Source organism: Ambystoma mexicanum, chromosome 9, assembly GCF_040938575.1.
Source record: "Ambystoma mexicanum isolate Mex_15411 chromosome 9, UKY_AmexF1_1, whole genome shotgun sequence".
NCBI lineage: Eukaryota > Metazoa > Chordata > Amphibia > Caudata > Ambystomatidae > Ambystoma > Ambystoma mexicanum.
In genome coordinates this window covers 1,475,047,408-1,475,061,750 of record NC_090931.1, presented here as the reverse complement: position 1 = coordinate 1,475,061,750, position 14,343 = coordinate 1,475,047,408, and the positions used below count along the sequence as shown (strand labels likewise).

Below are 14,343 nucleotides of genomic sequence, written 5' to 3'. Positions count from 1 at the left end.
CAGAAGAGCGGCATCCTAAATGGAAATCTTTAGAACAGGCTGATTCCCTTAGCTCATCTCCCATTCCTCCCCAGAACCGGGAGGGATACTCAGGGGGGTCCTCTTGGAATCAACTAGTTTCTACACTATACCATTAGGATAACGTTGGCTCTCAACTGGGATTGAAGTCGGAACTAGGCCCTCTCTCCCTAGTACTTTCTGAATCCAGAGTTTCTACCCCCCCCCACCCAAACCTTGAAAGAAGTGTGTTTGCAAGATGGGAATCTTCCGGGGTCCTACGGTTAAGAGTTCTATATAAAGAAGGGATACCACTTACATTTGTATAATGTAAGGAAAAGTTCCCGATACACTCAACTCCAGCACTGGGTGTCAAACAACCAGGTTAAGCAGGCGGGATGCCATCACCCTAAAGGAATCGAGCTCAGGGTGCTAGAGGGCCAGCCAACACAAAATATCCACCTACTATTGAGCATCAGACCGCATGGCGAAATTCACCCACATCTGGGCCCCTTTTCTAAATTTTGTTCAAGAGAGAGAACATATGTGTGTTTTCGCCCACGAATCCTGAAACATGTTAAGCAGCCAATGCAACTGTACATCTGTTAAAGGAGGAGTCAATGAACCTCACCTGCAATTGAGTACTCATAACGCTGTCTCGGTTTAATCGTGTGATAGTACCTTTGTTTAAGTTATTTTATTTGCGGAGGGGGTGGGTTTAATTACAAAAGTGAAACAGTATTTCGATGTATATTTACTATGTTGGCGACGTTGGGGCACTGTTGTGTTAGGTGAATCGAGATTTTGATAAAAGGAATTTGAAAAAAAATTATACTAGAAGCCAATACAAACTGCTATTTCCAAAGTCAAAAGAAAGCAAAAACAAAACAAGTTGATAAGAACCAACATTGCCAAAACCAAGAGAGGGCAATTAAGAAGCCAGTTGTTTTTAGACCCTATCGTCAGAGGGATAAAGAAGCAATAGGGGGGAAACTGGCCTAAACAAGCATTGCCTATGCAAAAGAGCAAGAGTGAGAGAGAGCCATTATCAGCACTTGGGTAATGCGAGAGTGGGGGGAAAAAAAAGGAGTGGCAGGAAAGCTGCCCTTCTGACAGAAGGTATTCAGGAGCAGAGGAGCATAACCTGCATTGCATGTGGCAATCACAAAGGTGGAACAAACAGCACCAATGGGTTTCATGTTTTATCAGAAGAAGTAGTCAAAACTGATGGTTCTGGAAAGTCAAGAGACTTTACAAGTTTGTTTGAAGTAGACTGCACTATAGAAGCGCGTGTAGTGTTAGTTCTTTCATTAGTCCTGGCCGGCGAGTACACCAGGACAAGAGACCTTGTAGTGGTAGATCTGGCAGGTGAGTGGACCAGGTAAAAATTAAAGTACTTTGGTGTGGTTAAAAGTGTTGAAGAAGAAGGGACAAGATCACTAAAATATATTGTGAACTGTTGTGGATGCATCCTGGCAAATTAATATTGCTGAGGAAAGCATTTTGTGGACTGTTGCAGAATCATCCCGATTCTTTGACATTGATGTACTGTGGAAGTATCCTTGTTTTCTGAAAAGTTGTGTTGAACTCTCTGACACTAGTGGAGAGCTAACTGTTGGTCAACTCCAAGCGAGAGACTTACTGGGGCAAGAAAAACTCTTATTAGAACTTTGTCGCAAGACCGAATTTCGTTATTCTTTTTGAACTGTAATCCTGTTTGAATCTGGAGACTGGGAACTCGCCCAGGTTACAAGGAGAAACAGTTATTAGGTTTTTTGCACATATTTGGTATTTCAGAATTGCCATATATTATTACCTTGTTGAGTTGTATTTAGTGGGTAATTTATAATGTGCTTATACAGTAAAAAGATGTTTCAAGGCGCATCAAGACAAGGGAGGGGTGCTACAAGGGGGAAGAAAAAAAAACAACGTTCCTACTAGATCGTGAGACAATTCGGAGCGTTCAAGTGCAGTAACAGAATGAGGGGTTGAGGGGGGATGGACAGGCGGGAGGGAGGAGATGGGTACATTAAGAGCAGGTGAATAGGTTCACTTGCACTTAGAGGAGAGGGTGCACATGGTAGTGCTTGAGGAGAAGAGGGAAGGAGCCAGTGGCAAGGAGTGATCGCAGAAACCAGCATGCTTGGGCAACAGAGGTAATGTAGACCTTGAGAGTTCAGGAGGATCAGGGGAATACATCTAAGGATCAGACTCGCACAAAGAGGAACCGTCCAGAAGCCTCACCAGATGACGGGAGGAGGGGAGTAGAAGGGAAGGTGAGAGGAGGACCAAGGGAGGCCTGAGAGTGGGGGAGAGAGAAGCAGGAGGCCAACTTCAACACAACAGCAATGCAACCATCTAGATTCCAGTGTCCAGGATAAAGGAAAAAGCCTAGGTTTCTTACATAAATCAGTACAAGCAAAAACACCTAGATGCAAGATTCCTGAATACCAGAGGGGAGCTTCAGTAAACAGTGGGATAGATCCAGAGCAGTGTTCAATCGGATGTACAACTTTTGATGAGGGACTGGAAACCGTGAAACAGGCAGGCAGAGGAGCTCTGCTGGCAAAAGTGGACATTGAGTCTGCATTCCAACTATTGCCAATCCATACAATGAACTTCAGGTTACTGGGTCTCCAGTTTAAAGGACAGCTATACTTTGACAAGTGCATGCCTATGGCTGTCCAGTCCCTTGCCAATATTTGGAGCTGTTCGGCACCTTGATAGAGTGGGCAGTGAGGAAACATCCAGCAGCAAAAGTGCCCCACTATCTAGATATCTTTCCTTTTGTAGGAAAGGAAGGACGGGGAAGGATGCAAGGCAGCATTGGATACATTCAAGGAATTGTCAAATCAGCCAAGTGTCCCGCTTGCTCGGGAAAAACCTGTTAGGCCAACAACGAAATTGACATTCCCTAGAATTGAAATGGACTCAACTGAAGGTAACTGCAAGCTCCCTGCAGAGAAGGTGGAGCAATTTAAGAAATGCAATACAAGAAATGAGAAGAAAAGAGAAGGCAACTTTAGCAGAGCTGCAGAAATGGATGGGGCAACTTAACTCCTCAGGGAGGGTCATCCCAGCTGGTAGAGTATTTGCTAGAAGGCTTGCCCGGAAGACTGGGTTTGACGCAGGCGCATTACCACATCCGTTTGGGGGTAGGAGTGAAAGGAGATCTGCAGGTCTGGGAAACCTTCCTTTTATCCTTCAATGCGGTTTCAGTATACCTTCCTTTTATCCTTCAATGCGGTTTCAGTATGGAGGAAACCATGGCAGTCTAGCAAAGAGATAGAGCGTTTCACAGAAGAGTCAGGGGGTTTGGAGCTTTTTTGGCAGGAAGGTGCACTAACTAGCTCATGGCCGGTGGAACCAACGGGGAACATAACGTTCCTATAGCTGTTTCCCACTGCTGTTTTTTTTCCATCAGGCAAGAGAAGTTGGGCAACAAAAAGGTCACGCTTTGGTGCGATAACCAATCAGCAGTGCAGGTTGTGATAATGGCCCAGCAAATTGCCTGATGGTGCTTGCTTTGTTACGATTCTTGACGCTCACCTGGCTGAGACTGAACACACAAGTTAGGGATAGACACATACCAGGTGTACACAACAGCATAGCTGATGCATTATCCTGCTTGCAGTGGTGAAGATCACGGGCAGCTCTCACCTGGGGCAGAGGAGGCGATGACACTAATGCCAGAGTGGCTCTGGGGGATAGCGAAGATGTTCCAGGGACATTCATGGAGAACGCGTTAGACCCAGGCACGTTGTACTGTTACAAGGGTCACTATGACAACTTCATGACAATAATGAAGCCTGTGGGAGCAATTCAAGAACAGGATGTTTTAGAGTTCATAAGAAAGGACAACACGGCAAAGAGAAGGGCATGGGCAGCAATGAGTTTGGCAGCAGTACCAATTTTCAGCAGGACGAGAGCGGTCAAGGACCTCACAAAGAGTGAGGTTATAAGGGCAGCCATGAAAGGCTGCGGGAGGCTGGAGTGCAAGAGAGCCATGTCACAGGCGCCCCATTACATTCCAAGACCTAACAGAAATGATGATCAGGATTGCACAGGTATGTGCATGCAAATACGAAATTAAACTTCAGAACAGCTTTCATCTTAACATTCTTTGGGGCCTTCAAAGTGCGTGAAATCGCTGCGCCCAACAAAGGGGTGCACCCCCTGTTTGGTTGTCAGCTTCCTGCTTGGCTGGTGGAAAGAAAAGCATAACGGCGATCCCAGCACCCCAACAGTTACAGCTGTCATTTTATTTTTTATTCAATTGTTGGTTGTAACAAATCAACCTTTAATTAAATATTCAAAGAAAATACATCAATACACTTCATACATAAACCTGTGAAATCTTAAGAACAGTAAAAGTCATAATATTCTACAGTATCTACATCCAGTGCTCTGATAAAACCTGTAATCACCATCATTGAAGTAGTAGTGCGGCCTTCACGTAGGAGGGACCATATAAAAGCATTTCCATCGGCCCAATTCATGTCATGAAATTCATAATATTTCCTAACATTTTTGACACGCAGATGAAAGAGGCCACTACAATCAAGAGACGCCACATACACGCTCTCATATGTATTGTTCCATGCCAACGACTGGAGACAGTTCACTATGGTTCCATTAAGGGATGTGCCCATATTACGCCTGAAACCAGTCTGCCACTTCTCAAGTTTTCCCAATGCCGCCAGCCACGACTCCAGATGTGATTGCAAGATAGATGAAAACGCCTTACTATCCGCATCTACGATGGCGATTGGGTGGCAGTTCAGGAGATTTTACCCATCTTCCTGGGAACCACATAAGCAGTTGACCAAGTAGAAGGAAACACACCCTTCTTTACAACATTCTTAAAAAGAGAGCAGACGACCTGTGTCCATAAGTGGGGATCCACCTAAATAGAAGGTGTGAAACCCCATTCGGCCCTGGGCAAGAGAGGAACTTTATTTTGTGAAAACACTCAAACTTTTTCTTTGCTAAAGTCGTCCATTTTAAATCATCTTCATTATCACACAATACAAGTACCTCCCGATGACCGGCCGGATCCCCTGCAAAAACTCTAGAAAAATGGGAAACGCACGTTGCCTCATTCACTCTATTCAGCTGAAACATAATATCCCAGAAAACTATCATCTAGCATGGATGGCTGTCAATTTGATTCGCCCCGAGTAGAAGGCTCAAGGAGGTTGGGGGGAGTGAAACTTAACTATGCCAAGAGTTGATCATGAAAAAAAAGAGGGAGCTGACTGGAGATGAAATAAAGGTTGATGCTGATGAAAAGAAAGACTAAACTAAAAGGTGCTGACAATCATCTACTTTATTAAAATGTAAAATGTTTTCAAGTTGATAGTTGTAAATATGTAATAATAAACTGCAGCCTTGTTTTGCCACAATAAGACGAGTTGGTTTGGCCCCAATTATTCGGACAAATTAAGCTAATGGGGAATTGTTGGTTATGTTTGGGGGACAGAGGGGTGAACAGTACCCGACTGCCTCTGTTAGCAATCCTGACAGATCTGGTGACACATCTAGTTGCACATGTGGGTGAAACTCTCCCCCACACCCCTCACCCCCCCCCCCAACGGTCCACAGACTGTCTCCCTCCTCACATGCAATCCAGAGATTAAGTTGAATATAAATCATTGTTACGCCGTACCACTAGTTAGTTTGCTTTTTACAGAGCGTACCTTTAGTTCAAAGGCTAGAGAAACGTGCCCTTGACGATTTTTACTTTCTCCGAAGCCAAATATAGAATCGGCTCAGGCTTGACATTAAAGCACTGCCAGTTTCCCAAGTCACAGCTAGGCAGACACACAGTCTCTGTACCTCTGCAGGTCGTTAAAGTGCTCAGTTTGCAAACCCTTTCTTTTATCAGTGGCAGAGCCAGTGCCTTAAGTGGGACAAAAAAATGAGCCGGGGCACATCAAGGGGGCGTGGCTTAAAAGCAGGGGGAGTCGCTTGCAGGCCTGTTAGGCCACGCCCCATTGACGAGCCCCCGCTCAATGGGCTATAGGCAGCCTTTTGTAGGGATCAGCACCTAGGGGGAGAGGGTGCTAACCTCTGCATTTATTTTCTATAGGATGCCTTGCAGGGGAAAGTGGCTCGTCTTTTCAACCTTAATGGTGGCGCTGCGTCACCATTAAGGATAAGAAGGTGAGGCCGCAGGAAGCAGAGGCCTTTTTACAAAATCCTTAAGCTTTAGTATTTTGAAAAAAAAGGCCTCTGCTTCCAGCGGCCTCCCGTCTCTCTCCATAATGGTGGCACCAGACCACGGGCATCTCTTGCTTGAAGGGATGCCTCACAGGTGCCAGCACCACCATTATGGATGAAAGGCATTTTTTTCTTAAGTCAGAGGCTCTCGAACATGAGCTAGCTTTTTAGCTTTAGAAAAAAGGCTGCTCCTCTAGCGGCTGGGGCTGCTACGGGATATTAGTGGGCCCCCATAGGACCCTGCCTCAGAATGAGATTTTTTAGCCTGCCGGGACTTGGCCCCAGCCCACTTAAATCCCTGGGCAGAGCTTTCATATGCATGATGGAACTTGTCCAACTCAAAGAGCTCACAAAGCACCAGTAACCTTGCAAAACCGTGATAGTTAAAGTGAGCAACACAAAGCACCCATTTAAAGATTTTGTGCATCTATGATGTATACCATCTTGACATGCAAAAAAAGTTGTTTTAAGTAACTAATAACATTGGATGCTAGAGATGGAACTAAGAAACTTGACAATGATGAATGGAAATATCGCAGGCGACATCCCAGCCAAACCAACATGGTCCAGAGGTAATCAACGATCCACGCTTGACTATTTCTATGTCAGCGAGAAAGTACACCAAATGTCGATCTCGCTTGAGGTGCATCACACGTCCCTGAGTGATCATAACTTAGTCATCTTGTCACTTGCTACAACCAATGGACTTAAATGCCCAGCATGGAACTTTCCTCTACTGATTGAATCCAACAGAGTGAGACTGAGGCTAAAGAAGACAGAGGTTTCTCACATTATAACCTCGTATGTAAAAAAGCAAAAAAATCGAGTACACCCATCTGCTAGTCGATTATAAACAAAAACAACAGCGCTCTAAAGCCTGTGGATTCGTCACAAAACACAAATTTGACCTAGGAGGTGAGAAAAAGGAAGAGAGAACTGAGAGCGCAAATAAGACATCTGCCAAACTTGGATTCCAACACCTACTTAAACGCGAAAAGAGTATGTAAACAAAAATACAAAACACTGGCTACAAAACCACAAAGCAACTATGTTGCAAAATGACTCAGAATGAATAATGGAAAAGCTGAAAAACAAAAAACTCCTCTGAATTCTGGAAGCTAATTCATAACAAATGAGCGCCGCAAATGGCTTTGCTGGCTAATGTTATAACCGAAGCTGAATGTGTTAAACACTTTTCGGAACTCTAAAGCAAAAGAAGAACTGTAAAAGAGAGCTCACCACCCAACCTCGAAAGCTGGAATTTAAACTTCGAAAAAAAGTGATATTGAAGAGGTAATAAAAAAAGCCAGCTCCTCCAGAGCTCCAGGTCCCGACGGCTTAACAAACCACACTATCAAAGAAAATCCGGAGATGTGGACAGAATTATGCTATGCTTTGTTTCACAGAATATCGGCCAATTGCAAAATTGGTCTACAGCGTAAGATGGACGCCGTGGAACAGTACGTAAGAGCTAACGGTCTACCGATCAACAAAAAAAAAAAAAAAGTGAGGTGTTAATATTGCAAAATTTGAAGAACTCAGAAGAAGCCTTTTAAATGGCACCTAGGGAACGAATGCCTAAGTAACATAACAAACACAAGATACTTGGGCATGCAAATTAATACCAATCTGAATGATAGTCCCTGGGAAGAGATCGTCAAAACCAAATGTCGGCAATTTGCTTGCCAAGGAAGCGTCTTACATAAAAAGTATGGCAAATTCTCCATAAAACCGGTAAGGAACTTCTACTGTCAAAAGGTAGTGCCTGCACTCATACTGCGCAGAAAATGCATTTGGTTGCTCCCTGATGTTTGGTCGACTCTAGAAAATATCTTTTGGGTACGAGTCTTGCAATTACCGAAGGGAACCTCAACTGCTTGCATCAGATATGAATTAAATCTAATATCAATCAATGCACGAGTTAGTTGGAACATGGCCTCTTCCGGAAGGTGACCATGAAAGAAGTAGCCCTGCAGTTTGAGATACTCCAAAATCCAAGCAAGGGAAATCCTGAGTGACTATGGAATAAACGTTGCGAGGAAATTCTGGCCTTTTACAACATAGACCTAAAAACTCTTCACGACAATCCGAATGCAGCAAAAAGCAACATCTGGTGCCTAGATTGGACTCTGACAGGGGAGCTTAGGACAACAAACAAGCTAATGAAAGACGCCCCGCCTGAAGCCAGAAAGCTAAACAAGCTGCAGAATTACGTCGATATATATCCAGATAATGTGAGCAGATTGCTGTATATACTGTTTCGATTAAATGTCTTAAGAGAGTTACGTAATACAGAAGACTCCAATGCAAAGTGTAGATTCTGCAACCAGACAGACGAAACGCTAAAGCATCTAACACTCTTTTGTAAAGGGCTACATGAGCAAAGAGCGCTGACATTGGGGCCACAGCTAACTAAATACCAAACGCCAAGTGCTGATGAATGGTGGGAAGCCTTGTTTGATAGTCGTGAAAAGCAGCTGAACTATGCCTTAATCCGCGTTTTGAATCTGCTGGAAAAATTGTTGACGTAGTACAGGTCGCTGGATGGTTACACGAAAAACATATGTGGGGAAATATGGATATCTGTAATGATGCACGTGTTTCTTTTTTAAAGGCTCATTTTTGCCAAAAACAAAGAAAAAAAAATAACAAAGAGCTGGAATTTTGTGACAAAGAATCTGCACATCTATCTTTATTACACAACTTAATTTTATTAAATGCCTTAAATCACTGAAAGTACAATGGGGTTAACTAGATTTTTTAGGTTGGCACCATCTTTCATTCTGGGACTCAGTTTACCATTCAGTATGTGAAATTGTTTGTACCATTCAGTATGTGAAAATTAAAGCCACAATGATATTCTTTTGGCTTTACATGCTTTAAATATGTCAGCCAAAGTTTGTGACCCCGCCCCCTGTCCATCCCCTAGCCACCTGTCCTACCATTCCACTCCCCTTTTGGATGCAGCAAAAGTACCACTAGTTCTTTTTTTCCACTTCCACCACTGATCAAATCCCTCCTTATCGTCACTTTCCACGCCAAGTTTTTCAGCTCATAGGCAGCACCTACAGAAACACTGTATAACCAAAACTAAAAAAGAACCCTCACACAAGAGCATATCAACTGAGCCATTCCTCTACTTTTCAACAGATTCCAAGAAGAGTTGACACGTGGAAAAACAAAATTCAAACCAATGATTCGTGTGTTTCAGTGGCAAGCATGAGGAACCAACACTGACATGCACACACCACGCAACTGATGGCATGCCTCCCAGGCTCCAGAGGTCCTTGCACTGTACAGTAGGTTTAGCAAGGCACGCCCTGCCCGGCTCCTGCTGGAAGAGTAACATGCGCACTGCCTCCCCCAATCTTACAAGAAAAAAAAAACGCTGGCAACAATCGAACAACAAATGCTGGAAAGGAAAATGATAATAAGCCCTCCCCGCTGGGGCTACCTGACACTGCAACACCACCAATGCCAAATTCCCTCACACTCAGACAGCTACGAAGCCAAAACAATTATACTAGCCGCTATATAGATGTCAAGCAACATATGGGAATGATGGAATAGACAAACCGGTTCGCAGAGGGGCGACAGGTGCAATCCTCATCTTTGGTATAAATAGGGGCATGTCTTAAGTGAAAACATGCAACATGTCACGCAGGAGCTACTCACCTGTCCCTTGCCTGTCCTTTAAATTATGATCCTCTAAGCAAAACTACAAGACTCACAGGGCAAATAAAACAAATCTGGACTTAGAATCTCTTGGTTGGCATGACATGTTTGGAAAGGCATCACCTTACAGTACGTGCCAGTACCGGAATGAATACGCGGCTAGGGATGACATCTGCCCTTCCCACAAACTCCCCCATGCGAGCAAGCCGTCCAGTGGGTGCAGGGCATATGGCTGCAATGCATTCGCCCCCCTCGCTCCCTCGCCTGGAGTGACACTCACTGACTCGCGGCCTGCCCAGCAGCAGAGTCCTCGCAGCACGGGAACTGCCCCTCCTGCCCCAGCCAGGCCAGACACGAGAAGCTCCAGAACAGCAGAGCCTGCGAGGGCTTGCAATGGTGGCACTCACTGTCACTGAGTCCAGGCCTGGGCGGGCCCCGCCGTCTGCCACACGGCGCATGCGCCTCGAAAGCTCAAGCACTGTTGCTACCGGACATGCTCTCCCCTTCCACTTCTGGCTCCGCCCCCGAATGGGCAGCTGATCCGGCGAAGAGAACGTAAACAAACGGACGGCTTGGAAGAGAGAAAGGGGGGGAGGGGAGGGAACGGATCCGAGAAACGGACCATAGCAACGGCCCGCCCATTCTTCTTCCTATGACTTCTGACATCATCGTTGTGATTTTTCTGGAGCAATGAAGCGATTCCAGAGCAATTTCAGGATTTGGAAACCTCTGGCTGCCTGTGCAAGTCCAACCACACTACCTAATCCCCGCACTATCGTGAGTGGGGGTTTAGATTCTATTAAAGACAAGGAGGCGTATTATGCATTCAATCTTTACTCTGAAACCACAGCAGCAACTTTTACAAACAAAAAAGTTTAAAACACAGAACTAAATAGAGTTCATGTCAATGCAAGGGGAAACACCCCAATCCATCATGGAGGACAGGTCATGCCCTGCAGGGGACCAATGGGCAGGGACCCTCCTCTATATAAGTCCCTCACTCCAATGCCAACTCCTCTTTCTGTAGCTGTGTTGAACGAGACTTCCACTGCACAGATCTGATGATGAAAAAAGGAAGACAAAGTCCAGTGAAGGTCCTGTATAACGCACTCTCCACCTCTTGTAACTGTGACCCCGTTCCTGAATAGGACATCTCAGCCCGAAACTGTAAGAACAACAAACAAGAAGGGTGGGTGGATGGGAAAAACAACAAACCAAAGAATGTTCTTCACTTGAAACATCAATATATATATAGGCGCTATCAATGCCATATTATACCATATCCAGGGAGGGTGGGTGGGATAATACTCGCCTCCTTGTCTTTAATAGAATCTAAACCCCACTCACGGTAGTGCGGGGGATTAGGTATTCTATGGCATGACAAGGAGGCTCATATTATGCAAGTTCAAGCCCTTGCATCCCCATCATTACATCATGATCAACCCAATAGAGATAACACAATAATAATAATAATAGGAAAGAAGTGTTTTAAATGTTTCTACTTTGATCAATTCACTGATTGGAAACGTATTCTCCAGGCTAAACTGCCCAATAACTGTCCTGTAAGGCAGAGCAGTCTTAAGTGCAAGAAAATAGGAAGCAGAACCACTTCCAGCGTTCCTCACAGGCCCCCCAAAAACCAACTGCTTAAAAGGAGAGGGACGGGGGGGGATCAGGCAAAATATTTCCTAAAGTAATAGGAAGCTAAAGCATAGGCATAATAAGCTCTACTGTAGTCAACATCAAACATTTAAAACACTTTAAGTCATACCATCCTATCGTAATCTAACAAACGTAATAGGATAAACACCTAGTTCTCCTGGAGAGAAAGACATTTCCACCTAGGGGCGAAATATTTGTAGGCTCCATCCCATGTACTGGAGAAAAAATATTGTATTTAGAAACAGGACATATCACATTAGTATCCTGGGAACCAGAGTTGGAAAGACAGATCTTCATAGAAGGCCAAAGCAGAAGTCAAAAGGGCATTTTATCAACCTGATATAGAACAACCTAGCTTAGGAGGGGGTAACCTGCAATAGACCTGCGGGTCTTGTGCACCCAGAAGTGAGAACTCCAAGACTTGAACTGAATCACACAATTGTCCCCGAATACCAGTAACCTTTCCCGAACCAATAAAGAATTACTTCTGCTCGAAGCAGAAACGCGATGGAACAGAAGGGCCACGCCGGAAACCCAGCAGATAACTGCTAAATAAACTCCTGACTAAGAAAAGCCCGACCAGGGGACACTGATGACAAAGAGATATATACACGAAAAAGTCCTTGAAAAAAAACCCAGGAACAGTTAAATCTGCCAACAGTAAAGCCGGGAACCCCCAGACCTCCTGAGTCCTTGAAGAAGGACTCTACTATCATGACAATAGGAAATGGTACAAAAAACCCGACCTTTAAGACAACTTGGCAAGGAGAAAGTTATCCTATCCCCAATAGCTGCCCTCATAGCGATGCCTGAAGTCCCCTGCTAGATGCGCCAGGTGCTAGGATCTATCCCCTCATTCAAGGTTGGCAAATCTCACATGAGAACATAAACTAAACGAAAGAGAACCCAATAAATACCATAGCCTTGAGAAAAGACCCTAAACTGCAAAGAAACTGGTCACTGAAGAGTTAACCTGAAGCTGTTTATAAGAGGGGAACTAACCCTCTTCTTAATAAACCTGAACTCGACACCCCCAGCCCATTGAGCTGGTATTTTATTGCAGAACAATCTCCAGAGGGAACCAAAAGGACTACTTGCATGCAGGTGGCTAAGTGAACCCAACCACTACTAAGTGTCTCCTTGACCCGGAGCGATCGCACTGACAGACGCTTGCGGAATGTCTAATACTGAGTCGCTGAAAAGCTCCGAAACAGAGACGCCGAAATACTTAGATAGAAGATGAGCCCCACTCCCAGACCACTCTATTTCACATGAGGGAAATTGTCCCTTCATATAAGAGGAGAAAATCTCCTCTATTACCTAAGGAAAAAACCTTGCAACCCCAAGGAGAAGGATACAAACCCTGATATCTCCACTGAAGCCCAGAAGTTGGTCCGTTTACACCTCTTGAAAACATATAGGGCCTCATTCCGGGTTTGGAGGTAACCATGGAGTAATTAGCTCCATGGTTGCCTCCGAAACTGTCCCAGATCCGGCATGGTGAATGGAGTAATTACCAGTCCATTCCAGGGTTGGAGGGACCGGTAATTCCCCATTCACCTTTTGCCCTTCCCCATTCCCATTTCTGCCCCATAGGGCTCAATGGGAATGGGGAAGGAGGTAATTACGGCACCGTAAATTACGGTACCGTAATTACCTCCGAAGTACCTTTGTGGGTCCCGTACTTTACTCCTGCTAAAAGCAGGAGGTAAGGAAGGACCCGCAAAGGGACCTCGGAATACGGAGGTAAGGGATTACCGGCATCGGCACCCTTACCGGTGCCGGTGATTCCTTACCTCCAACCTCGGAATGACCCCCATACTCTTATAATTATAATGAATACCCTTAACTGAAGAAGGGGCCCCAACAAGAAACAAGTATGTCATCCAGACTCCTTATGACTGAAGAGAGCCCACATTGGCTCCACATAACTCAGTGAAATACGAGGAAAAGGTGAAGGGGAAAGCAGACAGACGGGAGGCAACAGCCCAGCGCAAGCCCTGCACTGGCCATTAGCAGGAACTCCTGTTAAAGGAAAAAACGGGGACCAACAGGTGTTCCTCCCAGAGGTTTAACTTAATGATGTAACCCGCCCCAAAAGGGTCTCAGGGAAAGAAAAGAGGGCGGGGGATTGGCGAGTGGAAGGGCGGAAGGTTTTGTGTGAGGTAAGGCTGACTGGCCTCTCCGGAGATCATGGGAAAAGGAAAAAAGAACCCATTGTTCATAATAAAATAAATAAAATAGCGCTTAAATAGTGCTACGAACCCTCAGGTATCTGAGCGTTGCCTATCATTACCACCTATGGTGTGTGTTGTTCATTTATTGACCCCGGAAGGCTGAACGTTTATTTTGACACTTCCAGAATTCGAAACCTGCGGCAGCAGGCTCTGCACAGATATCCAAGCAAGCAGACTACTCCGCTGAAGGAAAGAGTGAAAATAAACAACCACCTAAACTGCAACAAGAAACAACACCCTTAAGGGCAAAAGACCGGGCTTGTACTCTTCGAGCAGAGGAGAAATTGTGTATAACGCTAGACTCATCAGCGGGAACAGGCGAAGACTTGGGAGGAAAAGGGGACGGGTTCCATACTGTTATGATTTGGTAAAATTCCTTTCTGATACCAGCAAGCGTGTCCTAAACACTGCACCAGGGTCATAACCTGGGAGCTCAACATTGTCTTGCTTAACACACAGTTAACTTTGACAAATAGTAAGGGAAATCACGCCATCCTTTTAAGGAGTGTAATTGGCGTTGCCGAGCAGGCAAACCCGATCTGCACATCAA

General features: G+C 45.0%; 1 protein-coding gene across 9 annotated transcripts in view; it reads right to left on the bottom strand.

Annotated features, from left to right (window-relative positions):
• The window catches only part of LOC138489237 (AN1-type zinc finger protein 2A-like), a 422,968-nt gene extending 412,459 nt beyond the window's left edge, over positions 1–10,509 (bottom strand). For 3 of the 9 annotated variants that reach the window (XM_069616925.1, XM_069616927.1, XM_069616924.1), the window contains exon 1: positions 10,175–10,412. The gene's annotated coding sequence lies outside the window, so the exon portion shown is untranslated. Of the gene's footprint in view, positions 1–10,174 lie in introns of all 9 variants that reach the window. The other 6 variants (XM_069616923.1, XM_069616926.1, XM_069616928.1 and 3 more) reach the window with 6 other exon arrangements.
• Between the last annotated feature and the right edge of the window lie 3,834 nt (positions 10,510–14,343).